The following is a 10,108-nucleotide window of genomic DNA, read 5'->3' on the forward strand; positions in this document are numbered from 1 at the left end:
TTCTGGAATACTGAAGAACTTTATAAAACTGTAGAAAGTTTCAAGAGTCTCACCAAAACATTGCAGCTATGGCAGTATGGGTTATAAAGAAAGATTGGATAGTCTGAGATTTCCTTCATTGGAGCATAGGAATTGGGAAGTGACCTGATAGAAATCTCTAAAATAATAAGGAGCATAGATAGAGTTGATGACCGTTGTCTTTTCTCAAAGATGGAAATTTCAAGACTTGTGGGCACATTTCTAAAGTGAGATGAGAGAGGTTTAAAAAGCTATGAGGTTTTTTTTTAACAGAGGGCGGTTCGAGTGTGGAATAAACTTCCTGAGGAAGTTATGGTTGCAATGACAATGTTCAAAAAACATTTGTACGGATTCATGAAGAGGATAATTATGGAGGGGTATGGGGCAGAAGCAGGCAGGTAGGACTAGTTTGGTTTGGGATTATGTTTGGCGTGGACTGGTTCGACCAGTGGGTCTGTTTCCATGCTGTATGACTCTATGACTTTCTGTGTTGCAGACTTGAAGAGTCTGAATGAACTGATACTGTCACTTTATGTTAGAGTACTGGTGCTGCATGGCCGACACTGGGTCCAGTGTTTTAGGTTCGAGGGGATAATTGGCCTCATCCTGTAACTGTATATCAAGCTCCAGGCGTTGAATGGCCCTGTTCAAATGCTGGTGTAGCATGATCCAAGACCTGAAAAAGTGTTTGTTGTTGTGTAAAAATAAGATGATATTTCACTCGTGTAATCTCCAATGGGCTTTGGATCGACCTGACCATCCTTTCCTTAAAGATTGACGCCTTCATTGCAGGTATCAATTAAGGAAACCTTCTCTGAGTTGCTTCCAATGCGACAATATTCCTCCTTCAGTGAAAGAGAATAAATCTGTAAACGCTACTCCAGATGTGATCTCACTAAGACCCTGTGCAGTGTCAGCAACACTTTGCCAGTATGCTGTGAGTTCCCACCCAAATTGGAGCTGCTTCAGGTCTCTACAAGAATGCACAGCATTGTTGAAAATTCATTCTCCTTCTCTACTCCACTAGCATAACGGGAGCTCTGGTGAAAATGTTGCAATGGCGTTTGAGAATGGATATCATGCGGTTAGTTGATGCCCAGGCCCAGAGAGTACGCAGCCATCATCTCGCCTGAAAACATCATTAATCTCCCCACTGCCCACCTCGTTCAGGTTCAACAGAATCTGGTAAGGTGGAGCTTAGAAACAGTAAGGGAAAGCAAACATTAATGGGACTTGTTTATCAAAGTCCAAGTGTAATACCAATGGTGTGCATATTGTAAAACAGGAAACCAGATATCCAAGCTTATGGATACTGCAATAATGATGGACAAATTCAACTTGCATTTAGCCTTTGTTAATTGAGGTAAATGCTAGCGTTGGAAAAATGGATTTCATGCGCGTGTATAGTTGGTTTACTTAAACTGTATGTTGAGCAGGGAGAGACAGATCAGCTTCCTGTGGATATGATGTTACGTAATCAGAAGAGCTAATTGAAAATCATGTTACAATGGAAATTTTGAGAGCAGTGATCGTAATATATTAAAATTCATATGATGTCTAAAAAGATAACAGTTTTTATTTTGAAACTGTTGTAAACCTGAGTTCGTCAAGCCATTAAGTAATGCCAGCAAGTTGCCTTCAGTGAGCTGGACAAGTACATGAAAAGAATTGAAGGAAGACAGGCATTGCGTGTAACTGAAAGAGTTAATTTAAAATGTATAATGTTCACATATACCTCCAAGCTACAAATATGAAAACAGAAAGGTTGTTCAACGATTGTTAAAAGAAGTTAAAGATTATATTAGATCAAAGGAAACGGCTCAGAAAATTGTAGGATATTGTGGTGAACCACAGATTCAGAGAAACGTAGGACCTAGCAAAGGAGGACTGAGAAACTGACAATAAAATCAAAAAGAGAACTTGAACACAAACTAAGAAGAAGCATTAAGTCTGCAAAAAGCTTCTATCGGTACTTGAAAGTGAAAACAAAAGCAAGTTCAAATGTGGAGCTGTGAATGAGCGGACAGGATAATTTGTTGTACAGGACAGAAAAAAGTACATGTAAACCAAATATTTACTGTCTATATCTTCATGGAGAAACATCCAGAAAATCTACGGAAATGCCAATTGACCATGGGCTTAGTGCAACTAAAGAATAAAATCATTCATATCAGTGATAGGGTAGCATTTGAAAACATATGCGGATTGAGCTTTGGTCAGTCTGAAGGACCAGATGCACTCCATACAATAATTATGGAGGAAGTAAAAATTGCCATGTTGATTGCATTGGGGATCACTGTGTTACTTACCTGCACATTCTGCAAAGGCAAGAAGCCATTCTATATAACTGGAAAGTTATAAACATAATCTGATTATTCAGCAGGGGAAGAAGAGGGAGAGTGTAAAACGACAGGTCAAGTAACTTGTTATCCATCGTAAGGAATCTGTCGGAATGCATAGTAAAGGATGTGAGAATGGATATTTAGAAAGTAACATCAAAATTGGAGAGAATGATAACTCATTTATGGAAGGAAAGGTATAATTGACAAACTTTGTTTGCATTAATTTGAAGATGTTTCTTGTAACCATAGGTAATAGAGACCAAGTGGATTCAATATATTTTGATATTCAGGAGGATTTATTTTAAGAACTCACATCGTGAGTTAATAAACGGAAATAGAACGAAGGTTTTGAGAGGGAGACGTTAGGTTGACCGTCATCTAAGGAGAATTGGAATACAGAAGTAAATGCGTCCTGCACAAGTTACACAGAGTGTTGGTGAGACTGTACCTGGAATATTGTGCTCAATTTGGTGTCTTAAATTAAGACAGAATATGCTGACCACAGAGGAAGTGCAGAGGATATTTTCCAGATTAACCCCTCAAATGGCAAGATTATCCAATGAGAAAACACAGTCTGTGTTCTCTAGTGTTTCAAATAATAAGAGGTGAACGCAGTGAAAATTAGAAAATTCCCTTAGTAGAGACAGATGAACACTGGGACATAGAGTAATGTTATTAAGCAGGGTTAGGGGTAATCCCAAGATTTTGTACACGTACATAAAGTGCAACAGAATGACCAGGGAACAATAGGCCCCCCTACAAATCAGGAGAAATCTGTACGTGAAGCTGCAGGACGTTGACAGATTGTTCCATGAGAGCTTTGCATCTGTTTTACTTGGGAGAAGAAGGATGCAAGTATAGAATTCAAGAAGATGGACTGTGAAGATCTTGAGCAGATTGATACAAGACGTGAGCAGGGATTGATGATTTTAGCTGGTATGAAATTGGACAAATCTCAATTCCAGATGAATTGTATCCCAGACTCATGTGCCAGACGAGAGATAACAGGTCATGTTATAAATTTCGGACAGAATTTGGGGACGGGAAGAGTGGGTGGGGAGAGGGGGAAGGGGTAGGAGCCGAGTCGAGAACAGGTAATGTGGTTCCACTTTACAGGAAGGATGGTGAAGATAGACCGAGGAACAACAGATCAGTGAGTACCAGATCAATATTAGGGAAACGATTGGAGAAAATTAGGAAGGAGAAAATTGATCTTCATTTCGAGAAGCAAGGTATGATCAGGGATAGTTAATCTGACGTTTTCAGAGGGAAGCCATCCCGAACGAAATTTGTGGATTTTTTTGGAGGAGGCCGTTTATGTTGTCTTTCAGGAAGGCATTTGACGAAGTCCTACACGGGGAACTGGTCAAAAAAGTAAACCCGCATGGTCTCAAGGATAAATATGCAAGTTACGTTCAAAATTGTATTAGTGGCAGGAGACGTAAGATGTTGGTATAACGTTGTTTGTGTGACTGGAGACCAATCTACGGCGTGTGCCACAGGGATCTGTGCTGTGTTCCTTATTATTTGTGGTCTTCATAAATGACGTGGATGTCAATGTGGACGGGGTTGGGGTGGGTGTGATAAGTAACACTATGTTTGACAGACACATTCTCTGTGTTATTCTCAGTGAGGAGGAAGGTCTTATAATACAGGGATAAATAACATGGAATGGCCAGATGGGCAGGTCAATGACAGATGGAATTGAAATCTGATAAATGTAAGGTGATGCACTTTGGAAGAAGGGACCAGACAAGGATTACTAAATGAATGTCATCACACTCGGAAGCTCAGAATGTGATTCTCTGCAGTTCCCTGAATATTATTAGAAAGGTTAATATGTTAGTTAAGAAAGCATAGGGATCCATAGGCAAAGCTTTTATTAATCGAGGAATAAATCATAAAAGCTGTATACGACATTGATGGAGTACTAAATGGGTTTCTGGGCACCACATTACAGGAAGGATGTAATTTCATTGGAGGGGTTTCAGCAGAGATTGACTGTGAAGAGAGTCTGGATACGCTTGAGTTGTTTGCTTTGGAGCAGAGAAGCCGGAGAAGGAGGAGATAATTCAGAATTATAAAATTGGAAGGGGCATGGACAGGTTGGATAGACAGAAGCTGTTCCTTTTAGAAACGGGGCAAGAGCAACAGAACACAGTTTTAAAGTCAAGGGTTTCAGACTTAAGGTGAATTTGAGGAGTTTTTTCTTTCACCCAGTGTGCATAGGGAGAGGTTAATTGCAGTGGGCAACCTTGCAACCACTACAAAATACTTGGACAAGCTCTTAAGTGTCATAACATTCACGCTACGGGCCTCGTGTCAGAAAGTGGCTGTAACATAGATGGTGCTGTCCATTCGTCTTTGGAGAGTCTATGCTTCTATTAAAAAAAATAATCTTTTAAAGGAACACGCAAAGCTTTTTCTCCCTCGCACATTACAAACATCAATTCTGCAACACATCTGCTTCAATTCTGTCTTCACGGAAGAAAACAATTTTTTTTTTAAATCCAGCAATTCGACAAAACCTTAGCCTGTTGAGGAAAAGGGAAACTAGAATGAAATTAGCAATAAACGTTTTTGGAGGAATCATTTGGACTGAAAGTAATGGAAGTAGACAAAGTCAACATAGCTTCATGAAATAGGAAACATTTGAGAAAGCGACTGAGCGATAAATTATGTAGAAGCAATGGATGCAATGCATTTGAATTTTCGTAAAGATTTTAGTTGCAGTCCCAAGTCTAATGTTCAAAATCAAATGTTATGGATTGTGGTTTTTGTGTGAGGGAGCTGACAGGAAAATGTGAGTAGAAATAAAATAATGTTTGTTTTGAAATGGAAGGCACGAGGGATGTCACAGAGACTGCTGCCTGGACCCCAGCTATTCACAATACATATGAAACATTTATTTGAGGGAATTAAATTCAATATTTCCAAGTCTGCTGACAACATTAAAATATGTCGGATTATGAGTGGTGAGGAGAATGTAAAAATGTTTCCAGGTGATTGATGAAAGTGGATTGAATTGGCAAGTACATGGCAGATGAAGAGGGATGTGGATAGATGTGATGTTGTGCATTTTTTGGGAAAAAATAGAATGACAACCTTTCATTAGAAAAGGGATTGGTTGAAAAAAATTAATCTGTACACAGATATGGACACTTTTTTCTTCTGCGCCGACCTCCGAGTCTATGCAGAGCAATGAGTTCTGAAACCAAAATTTAATCCTGCGACTGGCATTGGCATACTGAACAGTGAACATGCACCCACCAAGTTGGTCGCTGTAACATTGAAAAAGGATCTGGATCTCCTTGTAAATCAGTCACTGAAAGCAGCATTACACTAATAGAAAGAAGTTAGGAAGTAAAGTGGTATGCTGATCTTCTTTTCAATTGAATTTGAGTCGAGGAGTAAGGATGTCTTACAGAGGCAGTACAGGGTCTTGGTAGGCCTCATCTCGAACACTGTTCATTATATGTCCAGTTTTGTTGTCTTTACCGAATAAATAACAAACTGACATTGAGGGATTGTAGCGAAGGATGAACAGACTAATCTCAGGGATGACAGGCTTTTTATGTGAGCGGCGTTTGGGTCGAATGGGACTATTCCATGAGGTTTAGGAAAATATGTGTAAATCCCAGTAAAGTTTATAAGGCTATGAATAAGTGAGACTGATTGAAAGCAGGGACGATAATTCCCCTGGCTGGGACGTCTCAGACTAGGAGCCACATTATTAGACTAGGCAGGCACATTGCATTGAAATGAAAATATATATCTGTCCTCAGAGACTTCGTGAAATTGGAGGATTCTCTATCACATAAGGCTGTGGAAGCCAAAGTACTGTGTATAAAAAAGGATTTTTGGACATTAAATGGATGTCAGCAAGTTTCCCTCTGAAATAACTATCTCGATGGTCAGCGAACACCGTTTTCAGCAGCAGCGACAGAGATGAGAGTGACGACCGGGGGCTGCCCAGAAGGTGAATATCCCTCGAAATGGACTTACTTCGAGAGTCAGCAGCCTTTTTTTCAGAAGCAGCGGGAGCTGTGAGAGCGAAGAGCTGAGTCAAAGTGGTCGAGTAAGGCTCTGGGAAGGTGAGTGAACTGATATATTTGGGCAGTAGCTGAACCCGAAACACTACACATGTAATATCTCTTACCAGCCTTCCTCCTCTAACCAAAAACAAAACCTGAGCAGCCTTGATTAGGTAAGATTTTTTTCTATTTCTTTTTTTATCGTGTGGTTGGTAAGAAAAAATATTTTGTTCTTTTTTGATTAATCTATTATTTGATATTGTAGTTGGACAAAGTTATACTTATGAGTAAAAATGGCAGGAGATATCATACCTGTATTATACACCCCCTGCTCAAAGTTGGATTCAAGTGTACAGATGATGTCCCGACTCCTTCACGTACAGGAAGTGTGTCCAGCTGCAGCTCTTGTTAGATCACATGATCGCTCTGGATCTGCAGATGAAATCACTTTGGCGCATCCAGGATAATGAGGAGGTCGTAGATATGACATTTAGTGAATTGGTCACACTGCCGAGTAGGATTGCTGAGGGAGAAAGGTAACGAGTGACCAAAATGCAGAGAAAGAGCAGGACGGAAGTGCAGGTGACCTCCGCGATCATCCCCCTTCAAAACAGGTATGCTACTTTGTGCAGTGTGGGGGGGAGATGATTCTCCTGGGGAAAGCAGCAGTAGCCAGGATCATGGCACTGTGACTGGCTCTGTCTTATAGAATGGCGGGAAAGAGTATAGAAAGGCTTTAGTAATAAAGAATTCAATTGGAACAGGAGTAGTCAGGCGGTTCTATAGTTGCAAACGAGACTCCTGAATGATATGATGTCTTCCAATTGCGTGGTCAGGAATGTTTTGGATCGGTTGCAGAACATTCTGCGGAACATTTTAAAGAGAAGTTGATTCGTGTGCAGGACAGATATGTCCCTGTGAAAATTAAGGATAGAAAGGCAAAATTTTAGGGAACCATGAATGATAGGTGAAATTGTGAGAGCAGCTAAAAGGAAAAGGAAGCATACATAAGGTGGAGGCCTCTTGAAACAGACGAAGCTATAAGAATATCGCGAAGTGAGGAATATGCAGGGCTAAAAGAGGTCATGAAACGTCTCTAGCAAACAGGGTTTATGAAAATCGCAAGCCTTATATTCAATATTAGGAGCAAAAGGGGAACTACCGAAAGAGTTGTCCCACTCAACGACAAAGGAGAAATGTTATGCGTGGAGTCAGAGAAAGTTTGCAAGAATCTTAATGAATCTTGCGTGCAATTCTGGTCTCATTCCTATCGGAAAGATGTTGTGAAACTGGAAACGTTTCAGAAAAGATTGACAAAGATGTTGCCAGGGTTGGAGGGTTTGAGCTATAGAGCAAGGCTAAACAGGTTGGGGCTATTTTCCCTGGAGTGTTAGGAGGCTGAGGGGTGACCTTATAGAGGTTTACAAAGTTATGAGATGCATAAATAGGATAAATAGGCAAAGTTTATTCCCTGGGGTGGGGGAGTCCAGACCTAGACGGCATAGGTTTAGGGTGAAAGGGGAAAGCTATAAAAGAGTCCTAAAGGGCAACTTTTCCACGCAGAGGATGGTACATGTATGGACTGAGCTGTCAGAGGAACTGGTGGAGGCTTGTACAATTGCAACATTTAAAAGGTGTTTGGATGGGTATATGAATAGGAAGGGTTTGGAGGGATATGGATCGGGTACTGACAGGTGGGACTAGATTAGGTTGGGATATCTGATTGGCATGGACGGGTTGGACCAAAGGGTCTGTTTCCATGCTGTACATCTCTACGACTCTATGCGTACTTTCTATCATCATTCAGCGAGGAAAGGGACATGACAGCTGTTGAGTTTAGGGATAGATGTTTGTGTACTCTAAGTCAAGTAGACATAAGGAGGGAGGAAGTGTTGCATATTCTAAAATCATTACTGTCGACTGGTCCCCGGGTCCAAATGGGATTTGCCCCAAGTAGCTGAGGGAAACGAGACAGAAAATAACCTGGCCCTTAACTGATATCTTTGCAGCATTCTTGAATACAGGCGAGGTCCTGGAGGACTGGAGAATTGCTGAAGTCGTCCCCTTATTTAAGAGGTATAACAGGAAAATCCAGGTAATTATAGACTGGTAAGTCTGACGTTAGTGGTAAGGCTGCTGCTGGAGACAATGCTGAGGGATAGCATCGATTTATATTTGGAGGAAAAGGGGCTTATCAATGATAGGCAACATGGCTTTGTGGAACAAAGCTCATGTCTTACTCTCTTAATAGAACTATTTTAGAACGTCATAAAGTCGATAAGGGAAGGGCTGTAGATGTCAAATATGTGGACTTCAGTAAGACTTTTGATAAGGTCCCCATGGTAGGCTGATGGAGAAAGTGAAGTCGTATGGGATTCAGGGTGTTATAGCGAAATGGGCATAAGGGGACAGAGATTAGTAATGTAAGTGTGATACTCAAAATGTAGACCTGTGACCAGTAGCATCCACAGATTTCTGTGTGCGACCACTGTTGTTTGTGATGTAAATGAATGATCTGGAGGAAGGTATAGGTGGTCTGATAAGCAAGTTTGCAGGTGACAACAATATTAGTGGATTAGCAGATAGTGAAGAGGACAGTCAGGTCATGCAACAGAATATAGATCAATTAGATTGGAGAGTGAAATAGCAGATGGTATTCAATCCAGGCAAATGCGAACTGATGCATATTGAAATATGCAATTCAGTAGCGAACTATAATTTAAGTGGAAAAGCCATGGAGAAAATTCATGTGCAAAGAGATCTGGTGTTCAGTTCCATTGTACCCTGAAGATGGCAATGCAGGTCAATATAGTGGTCAAGAAGCCATATGGCAAGCTTCACTTCACCAGAAAGTGTATTGAGCAAAGCAGTTTAGATTAGATTCCCAGCAATGTGGAAGCAGGCCATTCGGCCCAACAAGTCCACACCAACCCTTCAAAAAGTAACCCACCTCTTCTCTGACTAATACACCTCACACTATGTGCAATTTAGCATGGCCAATTCTCCTGATCTGCCAATCGTTAGACTGGGGGAGGGAACGGGAGCAGCCAGCAGAAACTTGCGCAGACACAGGGAGAATGTGGAAACTCCACACAAACAGTTACCGGAGGCTGGAATCGAACTTGGTATTCTGGTGCTGTGAGGCAACAATGCTAACCACGATGACAGCGTGCTTCCTCATGCTGATCCTGTTACAGTTGTAGAGGAGTTTGTTTCAGCCACACTTGGAATACTGATTACAGATGTGATCACTGTATTACCAAAAGTATTTGAATGCTTTGGGCAGAGTGCAGATGAGGTTCATCAGGATGTTGCCCGGGATGGAGGGTCCTGGTTATGAAGACAGGTTGAGCAGGTGAGGATTATTTTCATTGAAAAGACGGAGTTTGAGGGAGGATGTTATGGGGTCGACAAATTCTGGAGAGGTATAGACTGGGTAGATAGCAATAAGCTTTTTCCCAGAATCAGGGAATCAATTACTCGAGGTCATAAGCTCAACAAGAGAGGGAACAGTTTCAGGGGGATATGCATGGAGAGTTATTTACACAGAGGATAATTGGTGCCTGGAACGCGTTGCCAGCGGAGGTGATCGAAACGGACACGATAACGTCACATAAGATGAACCAAAACTGATACATGAATGAGCAGAGGGATACAGATCCTTAGAAAATCGGCGACAGTCTTAGATAGAGGATCTGGATCAGCGCAGGCTTA

Source organism: Chiloscyllium plagiosum, chromosome 49 (assembly GCF_004010195.1).
Source record: "Chiloscyllium plagiosum isolate BGI_BamShark_2017 chromosome 49, ASM401019v2, whole genome shotgun sequence".
NCBI classification, from domain to species: Eukaryota; Metazoa; Chordata; class Chondrichthyes; order Orectolobiformes; family Hemiscylliidae; genus Chiloscyllium; species Chiloscyllium plagiosum.